The 17,897-nt window shown below is 48.9% G+C and overlaps 1 protein-coding gene across 1 annotated transcript in view; it reads right to left on the reverse strand.

The window, feature by feature from the left end:
- The window catches only part of LOC119456099 (octopamine receptor beta-2R), a 224,656-nt gene that overhangs the window by 17,080 nt on the left and 189,679 nt on the right, over positions 1–17,897 (reverse strand). The window lies entirely within an intron of this gene.

Raw genomic sequence — 17,897 nt, forward strand, 5'->3', positions numbered from 1 at the left:
GATGTTGAATAAAGCTGAATTGAACTGACACAAGAATACTGCAAAATTTCTCGGTGTCGTCGTCTCTTAGCATGCTGTGCAGGAAGATGCTCACAAGAGGGCGTCATATTTACTGGCCACCGGTACAGGTACACCTTTTGGTAGACCGGGTGTTTCAGCGAACACTTTCAAACATACTAAAAGGTCGCCTGTGGCAGATGGCACCTTTCTAGTTCATGAGCTGGTCTACTCGAAGAGGCGGACATTACTTGCACAAAAAATTGAAATGCAGAATCGACCAATTAACAAAAATTCAGTAATTAAGTTACTGACTAATTACCTTATGGCCCATATTGCAATTTACAAATTCTAGCCGTGGAGTTTGCAAGGCGATAATAATCGCAGTAATAATCAGGCCTACCAAAGCCTCAAAGGGCTTTCTTTGGTAGGCCTGATTATTGTATTGAAATTGACATGAATAAACTATCTATCTATCTATCTATCTATCTATCTATCTATCTATCTATCTATCTATCTATCTATCTATCTATCTATCCGCCTTGCGAGCTCCACGGAACGAACTCCATGGAAAGAATTCTCAGGATGACACTTTCGAGACTTTAATTCCCGAACGTTTCAGACAAATGCATTGGCGTTCCGGTTTCTTTTGTGCTTTAAAGCATAAAACTACATTTTGCTAAGAAAGTAACTGGAAAGTCAATGCATTTCTCCGCAAAGTTAGGGAATTAATATCTCGAAACTAGTGTAATCCTGAGAATTCGTTCCCAGTGGATCCGCCTTGCGAACTCCACGGCAAGAATTTGTAAATTGCAATTTGGGCCACAAGGTAATTAGTTAAAAAACTTTATTAGTGAATTTTTGGTAATTAGTCGATTATGCATTTCAATTTTTTCTGCAAGTAATGGCCGCTTCTTCGAGTAGACCAGCTCATGAAATAGAATTGTCTTATCTGTGACAGGCAATCATTAGAACGAGAAGAAAGGGAACCCAGGGGCCCTCGGTTCCCTTTCTTCTCGTTCATTACATAACGAGGGCTCGAATTCGGCAACATTGATGCCTTCAGGTAGCATATGTGGGTTTATTGACCAGTTGCCATCACCCAAAAAGGTCACGTGCTCGTGACGCCTGCGGCAGAAAGGATGTTCCACATCCGCCCCTAGGGTTGTGAGTGGTGGCGCTGGCTAACACTCCCAGGGTTAATTCTAGTTGTAAAACATAAATACCCCAGAAAGTGGATGGGAAAACGGCTCCGCGGTAGCTCAATGGTGAGAGCATCGCACGCGTAATGCGAAGACGTGGGTTCGTTCCCCACCTGCGGACAGTTGTTTTTTCATCCGTTTTCATTTTCCATTAGTTTATCATTTCCTTAATTCAATTAGTAAGTACAAGTAATTTCCCCTATGTTGTCCTTGGTGTCATTGTTTGTTGGCTTCTTATGATAAGGCAATCATTAGGAATTTCTGAAAGTGTTCGCTGAAACACCCGGTATAGCGCCCACCGACGCCGCAACGCGGGGACGCTAAGGCCGGCGCCGGTTGTAAAAGACCACGAATATAAAGATGAGCGGCACGAGTTGTAAAGCCTGCTACACAGTTCCTCTTGTTCTGCCGCTCCGCTGCGACCCCTCGGTTCCCGACAACACATTACTTGCAGTTAATTGACGAAATATTGTCACGTGAATGGTGTTTATGAGCGTAAAAGAAGACCGCTATTTAAGACGATTGTGCAGTGGTGGCATCAGGGGTTTGCCTGTTCGCCATATTGTCTGCCACGCTGTGGTTTCGCCTTGTAAATTACAGCCGAAATGTGGAATAGGAGATGCTGAACGCGAAAAAGGCTGCCCACATGCTCAAAGGCATCGCGCACACTACTCACTTGCTTGTAGGGCTTTCAGGCAAATCATTAAGCAATGCTGGCAGTTGGGGAAATGTCAGAGTCGCACGTGACACAATATTTCGCATCCTCATGATGCGAAGATCGGGGTTCCCAACCGCCGACGAATGGTACCTGTCCCTTGACGATTACCGCATTGTCCCTTACCTTGTCCCTTGTGTGATAGAGGCAACGTCTCAAATTTCAGTCATCCCTGTGACGACCAGGACTCTTGCTTATACTTGCGGTAGCCCGACAGTTACTGGGTGCTGGCGTCGGCCACAAGACCGAGTGGGCCTCTGTACTCACATTACTTGGCACCTTGGGGCTTCAGTTGAACTATTCAGTGAAACGAAACTATTCTATAATGAACGCGATTGTTAAGAATATAGATTAGCATAAAATTGGCGTAATTTGTGGGCCAACCTGTCGTCGCGTCCTTTGCTGGAATTCATCACTGACTGGCCGCATGGGCCGCTCCGCTTTGTGCGTTCAGAAGTATTCTTACCGTGTTGCCAAGATGCCAATTATCTATCCAATTATAGTACAGACCTAAAAGTCTGTGTGCTATTGTGTGTTAATGTGTGCGAAGCAAGTCTCCCGGAAAGCAAATGCACGGCCTGCGCTGGACTTGGCCCGTGTCTGAAAACGCCCACCTTCGTCGACGGAGAGGGTGCGCCAGCAGCTTATCCTCAAGTGCATCTGTCGCACAATGGGACAGCATGCGCTTGCGGCGTCTCCTTTTTATGCAGGCTGGTGTTTCATACCATACCTAAGGCAAACAGGCGTCTTGCGTTGTCGGCACCGTCCCCGCTAAGCGTTATTGTTCTGTGCGCTGAATTTGCTTGGTCTGCGTTGTTTTGCACAGCAACGCCTGTTTCACGCCTTCTAATGCTTCTGGCAGGTGATATCGAGCAAAATCCAGGGCCACTGATAGACGACCAGATTGAAAAACTGTGAAGACGTTATTTTGATCTTAGAACAAAGCGAAGAACGTCTGCTGACAGAGGTTGCAACCATCCACACCAAGCACACAGAACTTGAGCAAAAACTTCATTTTTTGAGCACCAAGTAATCGGCGGTGGAAAAAGAGTTAACATCTTTCAACTCAATGAAACCTGAGATGTAGGTGACGCACTCACATGCTGATACTATGAATAACAGGTGTCAAATCTCAATGCGCGCTATGAAGATCTACAAAATCACAGCAGAAGGTGCAGTCTTGTTCTGTATGGCATGGCTGACACGGAACGTGAAACATGGAATGAGTACAACTTGGAAATGTGCAAACATTGTGATGAAGTTCTTGGGTTGCAAACCAGCGATAGAGAGCGGGCACATCGTGTCGGTAGTTTTATTTCCGACAAGCCTCGCCAAATCAACGTTTGCTTCTCTTCGTACAAAACAAAGCCGGGCATCTTATTAAGGAGCCGTAAGCTAAAAGACACTGGTTACGCCATCAGTGAAGATTGTTCGCTACGTATGCGAACGGAAAGGAAACGACTGATCCTTTTTGTCAAAGGACAGCAGTGCGCTTTTAAGCTTCGGTTCATTTGACTTTCTTTCGGCGACAAGACCTACAGATATCGCACTGAAAGTAAGAAAGTTGTGGAATGCAGGTGGTAGCTACAAACGCGCAGCAGCAGACATTCCCACACTGATGCCGAAATCAAAGTGATGGTTAAAAATTACCTAACCATTAAAAGTGAACTTGTTTATTTTGCATTTGTCGTTTCACCCTGCCACCTAAGCATTATAATCGGCACCCAGTCCATCACTTGACGATTATGTAGCACATATTGGCGTCTTTCCCTCGCAGTACACTGCGTATCGCTCAGACAGAAACACTCATGGTGTTTTCATGTTAGTTGATAGTGCGTTAGAAAGTTGGTTAATTGACAACCCGGACCGAAACTGCGAACTTGTATTATGCAAGGTTTTGTTATCGACCGGCAGAACACTGACAATTGGACGATTCTACAGGCCAACCACGGGAAATCTGGAACAATTGATAACTTCGTAAGACGTGCTTACAGCTATATCTCACGACATTACTGTAATAGGAGGTCACTTCACCCTTCCAGGAGTGGACTTGAATCCGACAGAACCATTGCTCAACACGCACTCTTTTTTAAAAATTAAGTTATGGGGTTTTACGTGCGTCAAGCTGTATGCTTACAGCTTTTTTGCAAGGGGAGCCTTCAACACAACCTTGTATGTGTGTTGTGAATAAAATTGAATTGAAAAAAAAAAAACACGATCTGATTATGAGGCACGCCGCAGTGGGAGACTCCGGAAAATTTGGACCACCTGGGGTCCTTTAACGTGCACCTAAATCTAAGTACATGGGTGCTTTCGCATTTCGCCCCCATGGAAATGCAGCCGCCGTGGCCGAGATTCGATCCCGCGACCTCGTGCTTAGCAGCCCAACACCATAGCCACTAAGCAACCACGGCGGGTGCGCACGCTTCTTTGCATAGTGCTTTTGGCAGCCTTATAAGTAGCTTGGATTTGACAGAGTGCGTGTTGCTGCCAACGAGAGTAACCTCTTGTACATCTGCTGTTCTTGACCTCGTATTCGTAAATGATCTTAGCATGGTTAAGGACACTTGTATACCTGGAATAAGCAACCAAAAATTGTTTTGTTTAGTTTACAGTATCCCCACTTACGCAAAGCAAAGTATAGCAAAATGAAAGTATTCTTTTATAATCAAGGAAATTATGAAGCGATTTCAAGCAAATTAAGCGCTTTAATCAGAATGCGAACAAAAATTCGCTTATTGTAATGTGGGCAATACATGGTCCTTGCTAAAGACAAAGCTACTATTCCTCACTGCATCAAAGAAGCTTGGTTCGCAGACCGTGGCTGACGCGTGAAATACGTCGCCTTATAAAGGAAACACGACAATCATTTGCTCGCTTTCGTACACGCAAACCTGCCCCCATCTTAAAAGAAATGCAGTGTTTATACAAAGGTAAGACTATAGGGAAGCCAGAAATGTCTTCTGTTGGCACTTGGAAACGTCGATCAGAAGTAGGATCAATACAGTCTAAAAATTAGTTACGATAAATCCCAAACAAGAATTAGGAATAGCGCGTGACATCCGACGAAGACGAATCCATCGCGCTAAACGACCATTTCAAGTCTGCCCGATAGTCGGCACGTCACGCAGCCTATGGCGGAGGGCATTGTCTTCTGAGCCCTAGTAAAGCGACTGGCCCTGATCTCTGATCGAGCGCCGAAAGAATGCGCACGGGCATTTCTGCCTGCTCTTCACGCTCTCACTAGAAAGAGAGGTTGTCCCGGAAGAATGGAAAGTGGTACCAGTCCCCAAACCGAGAAACTTTTATGTGGGGCGTCTAAAGTAAGGGAGCGCATTCTTTGTAGCAATAGAGCAAAATATCTGGCGAAACAAGGTTACTTTTTATCAGAACTAGCATGGATTTCGATCAGCTTTTTCGTGCGACACGCAATTAGTAGAGTTCCATTTCGATATAGCATCCTTAGTTGACAAAGGCATTCTGGTGGACTGTGAACTCTTAAACACTGCCAGAAATAGAGAAATCCTTCAATCAGATTTCAATAGAACTTCCACGTGGTGTGATACCTGGAGTATGGCTCTGGAGATTACCAAAAATAATTACATTCGTTTCACAAGGAAAAGAGTTAGATATACCTAGTTGACATTGTATTAACAACATACTTCCGTACGTGACATAGACAAATCCTAATCAGTGAAACATAATTGACTCTTTGGAAAGCACACAGAATCGCGCCGCCAGATTTATCGTCAGTTATTGTCGTCTTCTCAGCAGCGTCACAACGATGAAGGCAAATTTACAGCTGCTATGCCACCGTAGGCGCTGCCTTAGCCTAAAGTTGTTTCACAATATTTACAACTAGCGCATTGGCATCATCAAATCAAAATATAGATTGCCGCCGCACTACGTCTCTCAACGACGAGACCATAGTTTGAAAGTTCTGGAAATAAAATCTTGAACCAATTTACTAAAATACTTTTCAGCACAAAATTTCTCAATGGAACTTACTCAAGAGGTTGTGAGCTCTGAATCAAATTAAGTATTCTACAATCAAATTTCATGTTAGATTGGAAATGCACTGTCAAATTTTTTTCTTATTCATATATCGTCCTTTCTTTTTCTGCTTGTTTTGATGTAGTGGCTCTGTATCACCGTGTTTCAATAAGCTGCGTTTCATTATAGTCTGTGTCTTTATTGATAAATTTCTGGAGCCGTGTTTGGCTTCGCATGTCAACGTGAACCGCGTAAAAAAAAAGCACGACATCCCCCTCCCACCTGCTATAATGCTTTTGAGTGAATGCGAGTTATTGTAATAAATAAATAAAGTGCTCCATTATTTCGCCTTTCCCAATTACAAAGTGAAGTTGCTTCTTTTCTACACTGTACACTAAAGTGGAACTTTATTCGTTCAGTTGTGTCGTGCGTTTGTTGTAATCCCTGTTGTCTGCGGAATCCTCCAGTGAGATGCTTTCACTTTTTGCCGGAGCACGGCCGCATCATGATTGGAATAAACAAAACTTCAACTCAGGCTCGGAGCATCAAACGCATGCTAGCCGACACGCTGTCGATGCCCAATTGCGCTCCGAACAGCGACGTGGCCCTCTTTTTGGTCAACTTTGCTTGCAACTGCTCGTGCTGCACGACACAGCTGGCTAGTCATCACTTTTTAAGGCCTTAGGTGTATGTTGGCGGGTGCCCTTGGCGAAACTGCGCCGTGACGAAAATTGGCCAACGCCGCAAAGAGTAAAAACACGTCAAAAAATGCTCGGATTTACGTCCCATTTCTCATGGATCTTCTTGTAAACGAATTGAATTAGTGGCTTTGAAAAGAAATTTGGTACATTTTGGTCAGGGTGAAAATCGAACCCGGGCGAGACGAATCCGTGGTGCGAGGCGAGCACGCTTCCCTAAAGCCACGGCTGCTCCACGGCTTCCCAAAGGTAGTGCGTGCACACGTCGCTGCCATCTCGCTGTTTTCGAATATGCGCAGCGAAAAGACCATGTATGTGTGTATGTATGTATGCATGTATGTATGCATGTATGTATGTATGCATGTATGTATGTATATATGTATGTATGTATGTATGCATGTATGTATGCATGCATGTATGTATGCATGTATGTATGTATGCATGTACGTATGTATGCATGTATGTATGCATGTATGTATGCATGTATGTATGTATGCATGTATGTATGTATGTATGCATGTATGTATGCGTGTATGTATGCATGTATGTATGTATGTGTGCATGTATGTATGCATGTATGTATGTATGCATGTATGTATGTATGCATGTATGTGTGTATGTATGTATGCATGTATGCTATGTATGTATGCATGTATGTATGCATGTATGTATGTATGTATGCATGTATGTATGTATGCATGTATGTATGCGTGTATGTATGCATGTATGTATGTATGTGTGCATGTATGTATGCATGTATGTGTGTATGTATGTATGCATGTATGTATGTTTGCATGTATGTATGCATGTATGTATGTATGTATGCATGTATGTATGTATGTATGTATGTATGCATGTATGTATGTATGTATGCATGTATGTATGCATGTATGTATGTATGTATGCATGTATGTATGTATGCATGTATGTATGCGTGTATGTATGCATGTATGTATGTATGTGTGCATGTATGTATGCATGTATGTATGTATGCATGTATGTATGTATGCATGTATGTGTGTATGTATGTATGCATGTATGTATGTATGCATGTATGTATGTATGTATGCATGTATGTATGCATGTATGTATGTATGTATGCATGTATGTATGTTATGCATGTAGGTATGCGTGTATGCATGTATGTATGTAGTGTGCATGTATGCATGTATGTATGTATGTGTGCATGTATGTATGCATGTATGTATGTATGCATGTATGTATGTATGCATGTATGTGTGTATATGTATGCATGTATGTGTGATGTATGTATGCATGTATGTATGTTTGCATGTATGTATGCATGTATGTATGTATGTATGCATGTATGTATGCATGTATGTATGTATGTATGCATGTATGTATGTATGCGTATGTATGCGTGTATGTATGTATGCATGTATGTATGTATGTGTGCATGTATGTATGCATGTATGTATGTATGCATGTATGTATGTATGCATGTATGTGTGTATGTATGTATGCATGTATGTATGCATGTATGTATGTTTGCATGTATGTATGCATGTATGTATGCATGTATGTATGTATGCATGTATGTATTCATGTATGTATGTATGCATGTATGTATGTATGCATGTATGTATGTATGTATGCATGCATGTATGTATGCATATATGTATGCGTGTATGTATGCATGTATGTATGTATGTGTGCATGTATGTATGCATGTATGTATGTATGCATGTATGTGTGTATGTATGTATGCATGTATGTATGCATGTATGTATGTATGCATGTATGTATGTTTGCATGTATGTATGCATGTATGTATGCATGTATGTATGTATGCATGTATGTATGCATGTATGTATGTATGCATGTATGTATGCATGCATGTATGTATGCATGTATGTATGTATGCATGTATGTATGTATGTATGCATGTATGTATGTATGTATGCATGTATGTATGCATGTATGTATGTATGCATGTATGTATGTATGCATGTATGTATGTATGCATGTATGTATGTATGCATGTATGTATGCGTGTATGTATGCATGTATGTATGTATGTGTGCATGTATGTATGCATGTATGTATGTATGCATGTATGTATGTATGCATGTATGGTGTACTGTATGTATGCATGTATGTATGCATGTATGTAGTGCATGATGTATGTTGTGCATGTATGTATGCATGTATGTATGTATGCTATGTATGTATGCATGTATGTATGTATGCATGTATGTATGCATGTATGTATGCATGTATGTATGTATGCATGTATGTATGCATGTATGTATGCATGTATGTATGTATGTATGCATGTATGTATGCATGCATGTATGCATGTATGTATGTATGCATGTATGTATGTATGCATGTATGTATGCATGTATGTATGTATGCATGTATGTGTGTATGTACGTATGCATGTATGTATGTATGCATGCATGTATGTATGTATGCATGTATGTATGTATGCATGTATGCATGTATGTATGTATGCATGTATGTATGTATGCATGTATGTATGCATGTATGTATGTATGTATGTATGTATGTATGTATGCATGCATGTATGTATGTATGTATGCATGTATGTATGTATGTATGTATGCATGTATGTATGCATGTATGTATGCATGCATGTATGCATGCATGTATGCATGTATGTATGTATGTATGTATGTATGCATGTATGTATGCATGCATGTATGTATGTATGTATGTATGTATGTATGTATAAATCATAGCATAAGAAGCCAAAAACCAACGACACCAAGAACAACATAGGGGAGATTACTTGTACTTACTAAGTGAATTGAAGAAATTATAAATTAATGGAAAATGACCATGGATGAAAAAACAACTTGCCGCAGGCGGGGAACGATCCCACGTCTTCGCATTCTGCGTGCGATGCTCTTAGGAATTTCTTCTCGTTCATTACATAACGAGGGTCTCGAATCCGGCACCATTGATGCCTTCACGTAACATGTGTGGGTTTATTGACCAGTTGCCTACACCCAAAAAGATCACGTACTGGTGACGCCTGCGGCAGAACGGATACATCCGCCGCCAAGGTTTGTGAGGCCAAGGCTAACACTCCCAAGGTAAGTTCTAGTAAGACATAAATACCTCAGAAAGTGGACGGGAAGACGGCGCCGCGGTAGCTCAATGGTAAGAGCATCGCGCACGTGATGCGAAGGCATGGGATCGTTCCCCACCCGCGGCAAGTTGCTTTTTAATCAGTTTTCATGTTCCATTAATGTATAATTTCCTTAATTCACTTAGTGTGTACAAGTAATTTCCCCTATCTTGTCCCTGGTGTCGTTGGTTGTTGGCTTCTTATTCTATGATTAATAAATATCGCGCCCCTCGGTTTATTTTCGTCACGTTCATATATATATATATTTATATCAGCGTATGTGAGTGTGCGCGCGCTACACTGGTCGCCGCCTTATGAGCCCCCCCCCCCCCCCACGGAAAGGACCAAGCTCTGCTCTACTATACATTCATTAACTCCAGCCTAATTAAAATAGAGTTAATTAGTGTTCCATTAGTGTTCATTAATACAAAGTTAATTAAGGTACAGTTAATTAGAAGATAGTTAATTAAGGTACTCGATCTCACGAACTTTGGTGGGAGAAAATAAGTAACAGGAAGTAACAAAGCATTCGAATGAGAATGTCAAGTAATTTAATGTCTCGTGAGCGCGCAGGCTTTCGCCTTCATCCTCTTTAGCGTATGCTAAAGTGACTGAACTTTTCCTTTTGCAGACAGTAACATACCCAGCCTCCTCTGAACGATACTTTCCACTTTCGATGCAACCACCAAATATACTCGTGATGGTGTTGCCCTGAGGAGTAAAATCGGTCTTATCTGCTTCACAACAGCAAAAAAAAAAAAAAAAAAGAGAACTTCTCCGACGATTACGATACTCAGTAATGCGAAATTTGAGCGCAGCTCTATACGGGCTTTCATTTCGCGAAATATTGACTGGCGCGGACAGTTCGGTCTCTTGCGGCACGTTGCAAACGGAGCGAAGTGTCGCGCGACTGCCTGGTTAATCTGGAGATCGCGAGAGCCAGCTTGTGTGTGACGCGGGGGCGCGATTCACTGCAGACCCCGCCGACAGACCTCCCAAACGACGCGCGCTACTCTGGCGCCATCTCGTAGCTATCGTCGCCGCACAACGCTTTTATTGCGATAGCAATTATATGGATACTCCAAGCGGATTTCTGCCGTCGGCGTCGTCGCCGCGAGGTTCCGTATAAAGTCCAAGGGCGATAAAATCGTCGCCGCGCACGTGTGTATGCGCGAGGGACGCGCGCTTTCACGGAGGGCGAACGCACGGCGGATAGCAAACGCAATGTCTTCCGTCGAGCGAAAGGCCCTCGTGGGATGGGAGGGAGGGGAGGCGACGTTTAGCTGCGGCACCAAATGGGTATCTTGCGACAGGGCACAAGGGGAACTGGCGACTTAATCTCCCACGCGAAAGGAGGAAAGCGGGAAGCAGCGCGGGAAGGAGGTGGTGCGGCTTCTACTCTGCCAGAACCGCGTATCTGCCAAAGTATCTGCCAGATACTTTGCGCGGCTGCGGGCCGTCGCGCGCACCCTATCTTGAAAGCAATCTCCACACGGTTCTTACCTTTGAGTGTGCCCGCTCAGTTTTCGTTGAAGCGATAGACCGCACGAACTTTCGCTCGCTGCTGCCACCGCGCTTGCTCACGCCAGAGTTTTGACAGTGGTTGTCTGCGGTCATCGAGTGTGATCTGATCATGTTTGCTTGTGCGCACTGACAATATGCTTGTTAATTCAGTTAGTAAGCGAATGTGTCCAAGTTTATGCAGACGATAAACCTACTATCCTTACTCCGTACTAATTTGCTATTGCAAGTGATGCTTCGCCTTTCAAACTGTGACTTGTTTCTGTTCACGCTTTCGCCATACCCGCTTCCGCTTTCCGCCTGATCGTTCCGCTGCACCTTCCTCACCACTTTCCTCCTCACGCCTCTCCGCTCTCGCCCCTTTTCACAGCGAAGCTGTTAAGGGCTAGGTCCCCCAGGATCGTGTCCGCGCGTATAAAAAACCATCATCATCAGCATTGGGTCGAGCGTCGTCGTCTTTTTGAGCGCACGGCCCCTCCCTTCCGACTACCTGAGCCCCACTATCTTTCTCTTGCGCAAGTCGACCTTCTTTTATGCCGCGTTTCCCCCTGAGTAGAGTTGGGCTCGGCTGCGACGCTAGCGCGGCAAGCCTGCAGGAAGCTGCGCCCGACTTCAGTTGAGCCCTGCTGGGAGGTAAGCGAGGCTAGGCCGGCGGCGCTCCTTGTTTGCGTCCCTCCGCCTCGGATGCTCTGCGTGCGTCTAATTACAGGGCCGCTGATAAATGGAATGAAGGCGAGGAGGGCGCGGCGCGGCGGCCCGATGGCGGGGGAGAGATAGGCGGCTGCCACGCATGACTGTACGTGTGTGTGCCCACTCTCCGACTGCAGCGCATGCGCGCAGCCCTGCCGGCCTCGGCCGCCTGTACCATCAGCTGTCACCGGGCTCCCACCTGTCTACGAAAAAAATCACAGCATATCCGCGAAGTGAATGATGATGAGTGGGCGAAGCACCGGGGGATCATTCTGGTAATCCACAGCTACGGACGAGAGATAAAGAGAGCGCGCGTCGGGAACGAACGCCCTTGTGCACCGCAGCGCCCCTAGCTATGGACGAGAAAGAAAGAGAGCGTGCGTCGGGAACGAGAGAAAGAGAACGCGCGTCGGTAACGAACGCCATTGTGCACCGCAGCGCCCCTAGCTATGGACGAGAAAGAAAGAGAGCGCGCGTCGGGAACGAGAGAAAGAGAACGCGCGTCGGTAACGAACGCCATTGTGCACCGCAGCGCCCCTAGCTATGGACGAGAAAGAAAGAGAGCGCGCGTCGGGAACGAGAGAAAGAGAACGCGCGTCGGTAACGAACGCCATTGTGCACCGCAGCGCCCCTAGCTATGGACGAGAAAGAAAGAGAGCGCGCGTCGGGAACGAGAGAAAGAGAACGCGCGTCGGTAACGAACGCCATTGTGCACCGCAGCGCCCCTAGCTATGGACGAGAAAGAAAGAGAGCGTGCGTCGGGAACGAGAGAAAGAGAACGCGCGTCGGTAACGAACGCCATTGTGCACCGCAGCGCCCCTAGCTATGGACGAGAAAGAAAGAGAGCGCGCGTCGGGAACGAGAGAAAGAGAACGCGCGTCGGTAACGAACGCCATTGTGCACCGCAGCGCCCCTAGCTATGGACGAGAAAGAAAGAGAGCGCGCGTCGGGAACGAGAGAAAGAGAACGCGCGTCGGTAACGAACGCCATTGTGCACCGCAGCGCCCCTAGCTATGGACGAGAAAGAAAGAGAGCGCGCGTCGGGAACGAGAGAAAGAGAACGCGCGTCGGTAACGAACGCCCTTGTGCACCGCAGCGCCCCTAGCTATGGACGAGAAAGAAAGAGAGCGCGCGTCGGGAACGAGAGAAAGAGAACGCGCGTCGGTAACGAACGCCCTTGTGCACCGCAGCGCCCTAGCTATGGACGAGAAAGAAAGAGAGCGCGCGTCGGGAACGAGAGAAAGAGAACGCGCGTCGGTAACGAACGCCATTGTGCACCGCAGCGCCCCTAGCTATGGACGAGAAAGAAAGAGAGCGCGCGTCGGGAACGAGAGAAAGAGAACGCGCGTCGGTAACGAACGCCATTGTGCACCGCAGCGCCCCTAGCTATGGACGAGAAAGAAAGAGAGCGCGCGTCGGGAACGAGAGAAAGAGAACGCGCGTCGGTAACGAACGCCCTTGTGCACCGCAGCGCCCCTAGCTATGGACGAGAAAGAAAGAGAGCGCGCGTCGGGAACGAGAGAAAGAGAACGCGCGTCGGTAACGAACGCCATTGTGCACCGCAGCGCACCTAGCTATGGACGAGAAAGAAAGAGAGCGCGCGTCGGGAACGAGAGAAAGAGAACGCGCGTCGGTAACGAACGCCATTGTGCACCGCAGCGCCCCTAGCTATGGACGAGAAAGAAAGAGAGCGCGCGTCGGGAACGAGAGAAAGAGAACGCGCGTCGGTAACGAACGCCATTGTGCACCGCAGCGCCCCTAGCTATGGACGAGAAAGAAAGAGAGCGCGCGTCGGGAACGAGAGAAAGAGAACGCGCGTCGGTAACGAACGCCCTTGTGCACCGCAGCGCCCCTAGCTATGGACGAGAAAGAAAGAGAGCGCGCGTCGGGAACGAGAGAAAGAGAACGCGCGTCGGTAACGAACGCCCTTGTGCACCGCAGCGCCCCTAGCTATGGACGAGAAAGAAAGAGAGCGCGCGTCGGGAACGAGAGAAAGAGAACGCGCGTCGGTAACGAACGCCATTGTGCACCGCAGCGCACCTAGCTATCGGACGAGAAAGAAAGAGAGCGCGCGGCGGGAACGAGAGAAAGAGAACGCGCGTCGGGAACGAACGCCCTTGTGCACCGCAGCGCACCTAGCTATGGACGAGAAAGAAAGAGAGCGCGCGTCGGGAACGAGAGAAAGAGAACGCGCGTCGGTAACGAACGCCATTGTGCACCGCAGCGCCCCTAGCTATGGACGAGAAAGAAAGAGAGCGCGCGTCGGGAACGAGAGAAAGAGAACGCGCGTCGGTAACGAACGCCATTGTGCACCGCAGCGCCCCTAGCTATGGACGAGAAAGAAAGAGAGCGCGCGTCGGGAACGAGAGAAAGAGAACGCGCGTCGGTAACGAACGCCATTGTGCACCGCAGCGCCCCTAGCTATGGACGAGAAAGAAAGAGAGCGCGCGTCGGGAACGAGAGAAAGAGAACGCGCGTCGGTAACGAACGCCATTGTGCACCGCAGCGCCCCTAGCTATGGACGAGAAAGAAAGAGAGCGCGCGTCGGGAACGAGAGAAAGAGAACGCGCGTCGGTAACGAACGCCATTGTGCACCGCAGCGCCCCTAGCTATGGACGAGAAAGAAAGAGAGCGCGCGTCGGGAACGAGAGAAAGAGAACGCGCGTCGGTAACGAACGCCATTGTGCACCGCAGCGCCCCTAGCTATGGACGAGAAAGAAAGAGAGCGCGCGTCGGGAACGAGAGAAAGAGAACGCGCGTCGGTAACGAACGCCATTGTGCACCGCAGCGCCCCTAGCTATGGACGAGAAAGAAAGAGAGCGCGCGTCGGGAACGAGAGAAAGAGAACGCGCGTCGGTAACGAACGCCATTGTGCACCGCAGCGCCCTAGCTATGGACGAGAAAGAAAGAGAGCGCGCGTCGGGAACGAGAGAAAGAGAACGCGCGTCGGTAACGAACGCCATTGTGCACCGCAGCGCCCCTAGCTATGGACGAGAAAGAAAGAGAGCGCGCGTCGGGAACGAGAGAAAGAGAACGCGCGTCGGTAACGAACGCCCTTGTGCACCGCAGCGCACCTAGCTATGGACGAGAAAGAAAGAGAGCGCGCGTCGGGAACGAGAGAAAGAGAACGCGCGTCGGTAACGAACGCCCTTGTGCACCGCAGCGCCCCTAGCTATGGACGAGAAAGAAAGAGAGCGCGCGTCGGGAACGAGAGAAAGAGAACGCGCGTCGGTAACGAACGCCATTGTGCACCGCAGCGCCCCTAGCTATGGACGAGAAAGAAAGAGAGCGCGCGTCGGGAACGAGAGAAAGAGAACGCGCGTCGGTAACGAACGCCATTGTGCACCGCAGCGCCCCTAGCTATGGACGAGAAAGAAAGAGAGCGCGCGTCGGGAACGAGAGAAGAGAACGCGCGTCGGTAACGAACGCCCTTGTGCACCGCAGCGCCCTAGCTATGGACGAGAAAGAAAGAGAGCGCGCGTCGGGAACGAGAGAAAGAGAACGCGCGTCGGTAACGAACGCCATTGTGCACCGCAGCGCCCCTAGCTATGGACGAGAAAGAAAGAGAGCGCGCGTCGGGAACGAGAGAAAGAGAACGCGCGTCGGTAACGAACGCCATTGTGCACCGCAGCGCCCCTAGCTATGGACGAGAAAGAAAGAGAGCGCGCGTCGGGAACGAGAGAAAGAGAACGCGCGTCGGTAACGAACGCCATTGTGCACCGCAGCGCCCCTAGCTATGGACGAGAAAGAAAGAGAGCGCGCGTCGGGAACGAGAGAAAGAGAACGCGCGTCGGGAACGAACGCCCTTGTGCACCGCAGCGCCCTAGCTATGGACGAGAAAGAAAGAGAGCGCGCGTCGGGAACGAGAGAAAGAGAACGCGCGTCGGTAACGAACGCCATTGTGCACCGCAGCGCACCTAGCTATGGACGAGAAAGAAAGAGAGCGCGCGTCGGGAACGAGAGAAAGAGAACGCGCGTCGGTAACGAACGCCATTGTGCACCGCAGCGCACCTAGCTATGGACGAGAAAGAAAGAGAGCGCGCGTCGGGAACGAGAGAAAGAGAACGCGCGTCGGTAACGAACGCCATTGTGCACCGCAGCGCACCTAGCTATGGACGAGAAAGAAAGAGAGCGCGCGTCGGGAACGAGAGAAAGAGAACGCGCGTCGGTAACGAACGCCATTGTGCACCGCAGCGCACCTAGCTATGGACGAGAAAGAAAGAGAGCGCGCGTCGGGAACGAGAGAAAGAGAACGCGCGTCGGTAACGAACGCCATTGTGCACCGCAGCGCACCTAGCTATGGACGAGAAAGAAAGAGAGCGCGCGTCGGGAACGAGAGAAAGAGAACGCGCGTCGGTAACGAACGCCATTGTGCACCGCAGCGCCCCTAGCTATGGACGAGAAAGAAAGAGAGCGCGCGTCGGGAACGAGAGAAAGAGAACGCGCGTCGGTAACGAACGCCATTGTGCACCGCAGCGCCCTAGCTATGGACGAGAAAGAAAGAGAGCGCGCGTCGGGAACGAGAGAAAGAGAACGCGCGTCGGTAACGAACGCCATTGTGCACCGCAGCGCACCTAGCTATGGACGAGAAAGAAAGAGAGCGCGCGTCGGGAACGAGAGAAAGAGAACGCGCGTCGGTAACGAACGCCATTGTGCACCGCAGCGCACCTAGCTATGGACGAGAAAGAAAGAGAGCGCGCGTCGGGAACGAGAGAAAGAGAACGCGCGTCGGGTAACGAACGCCATTGTGCACCGCAGCGCACCTAGCTATGGACGAGAAGAAAGAGAGCGCGCGTCGGGAACGAGAGAAAGAGAACGCGCGTCGGTAACGAACGCCATTGTGCACCGCAGCGCCCCTAGCTATGGACGAGAAAGAAAGAGAGCGCGCGTCGGGAACGAGAGGAAAGAGAACGCGCGTCGGTAACGAACGCCATTGTGCACCGCAGCGCACCTAGCTATGGACGAGAAAGAAAGAGAGCGCGCGTCGGGAACGAGAGAAAGAGAGCGCGCGTCGGTAACGAACGCCATTGTGCACCGCAGCGCACCTAGCTATGGACGAGAAAGAAAGAGAGCGCGCGTCGGGAACGAGAGAAAGAGAACGCGCGTCGGTAACGAACGCCATGTGCACCGCAGCGCACCTAGCTATGGACGAGAAAGAAAGAGAGCGCGCGTCGGAACGAGAGAAGAGAACGCGCGTCGGTAACGAACGCCATGTGCACCGCAGCGCCCCTAGCTATGGACGAGAAAGAAAGAGAGCGCGCGTCGGGAACGAGAGAAAGAGAACGCGCGTCGGTAACGAACGCCATTGTGCCCGCAGCGCACCTAGCTATGGACGAGAAAGAAAGAGAGCGCGCGTCGGAACGAGAGAAAGAGAACGCGCGTCGGGAACGAACGCCATTGTGCACCGCAGCGCACCTAGCTATGGACGAGAAAGAAAGAGAGCGCGCGTCGGGAACGAGAGAAAGAGAACGCGCGTCGGTAACGAACGCCATTGTGCACCGCAGCGCACCTAGCTATGGACGAGAAAGAAAGAGAGCGCGCGTCGGGAACGAGAAAGAGAACGCGCTCGGTAACGAACGCCATTGTGCACCGCAGCGCACCTAGCTATGGACGAGAAAGAAAGAGAGCGCGCGTCGGGAACGAGAGAAGAAGACGCGCGTCGGGAACGAACGCCATTGTGCACCGCAGCGCACCTAGCTATGGACGAGAAAGAAAGAGAGCGCGCGTCGGGAACGAGAGAAAGAGAACGCGCGTCGGTAACGAACGCCATTGTGCACCGCAGCGCACCTAGCTATGGACGAGAAGAAAGAGCGCGCGCGGGAACGAGAGAAAGAGACGCGCGTCGTACGAACGCCCTTGTGCACCGCGCGCACCTAGCTATGGACGCGAAGAGAGGCGCGCGTCGGAACGAGAGAAAGAGAACGCGCGTCGGTAACGAACGCCATTGTGCACCGCAGCGCACC

The sequence above is a fragment of the Dermacentor silvarum genome, chromosome 1 (genome assembly GCF_013339745.2).
Source record: "Dermacentor silvarum isolate Dsil-2018 chromosome 1, BIME_Dsil_1.4, whole genome shotgun sequence".
Taxonomy (NCBI): Eukaryota; Metazoa; Arthropoda; class Arachnida; order Ixodida; family Ixodidae; genus Dermacentor; species Dermacentor silvarum.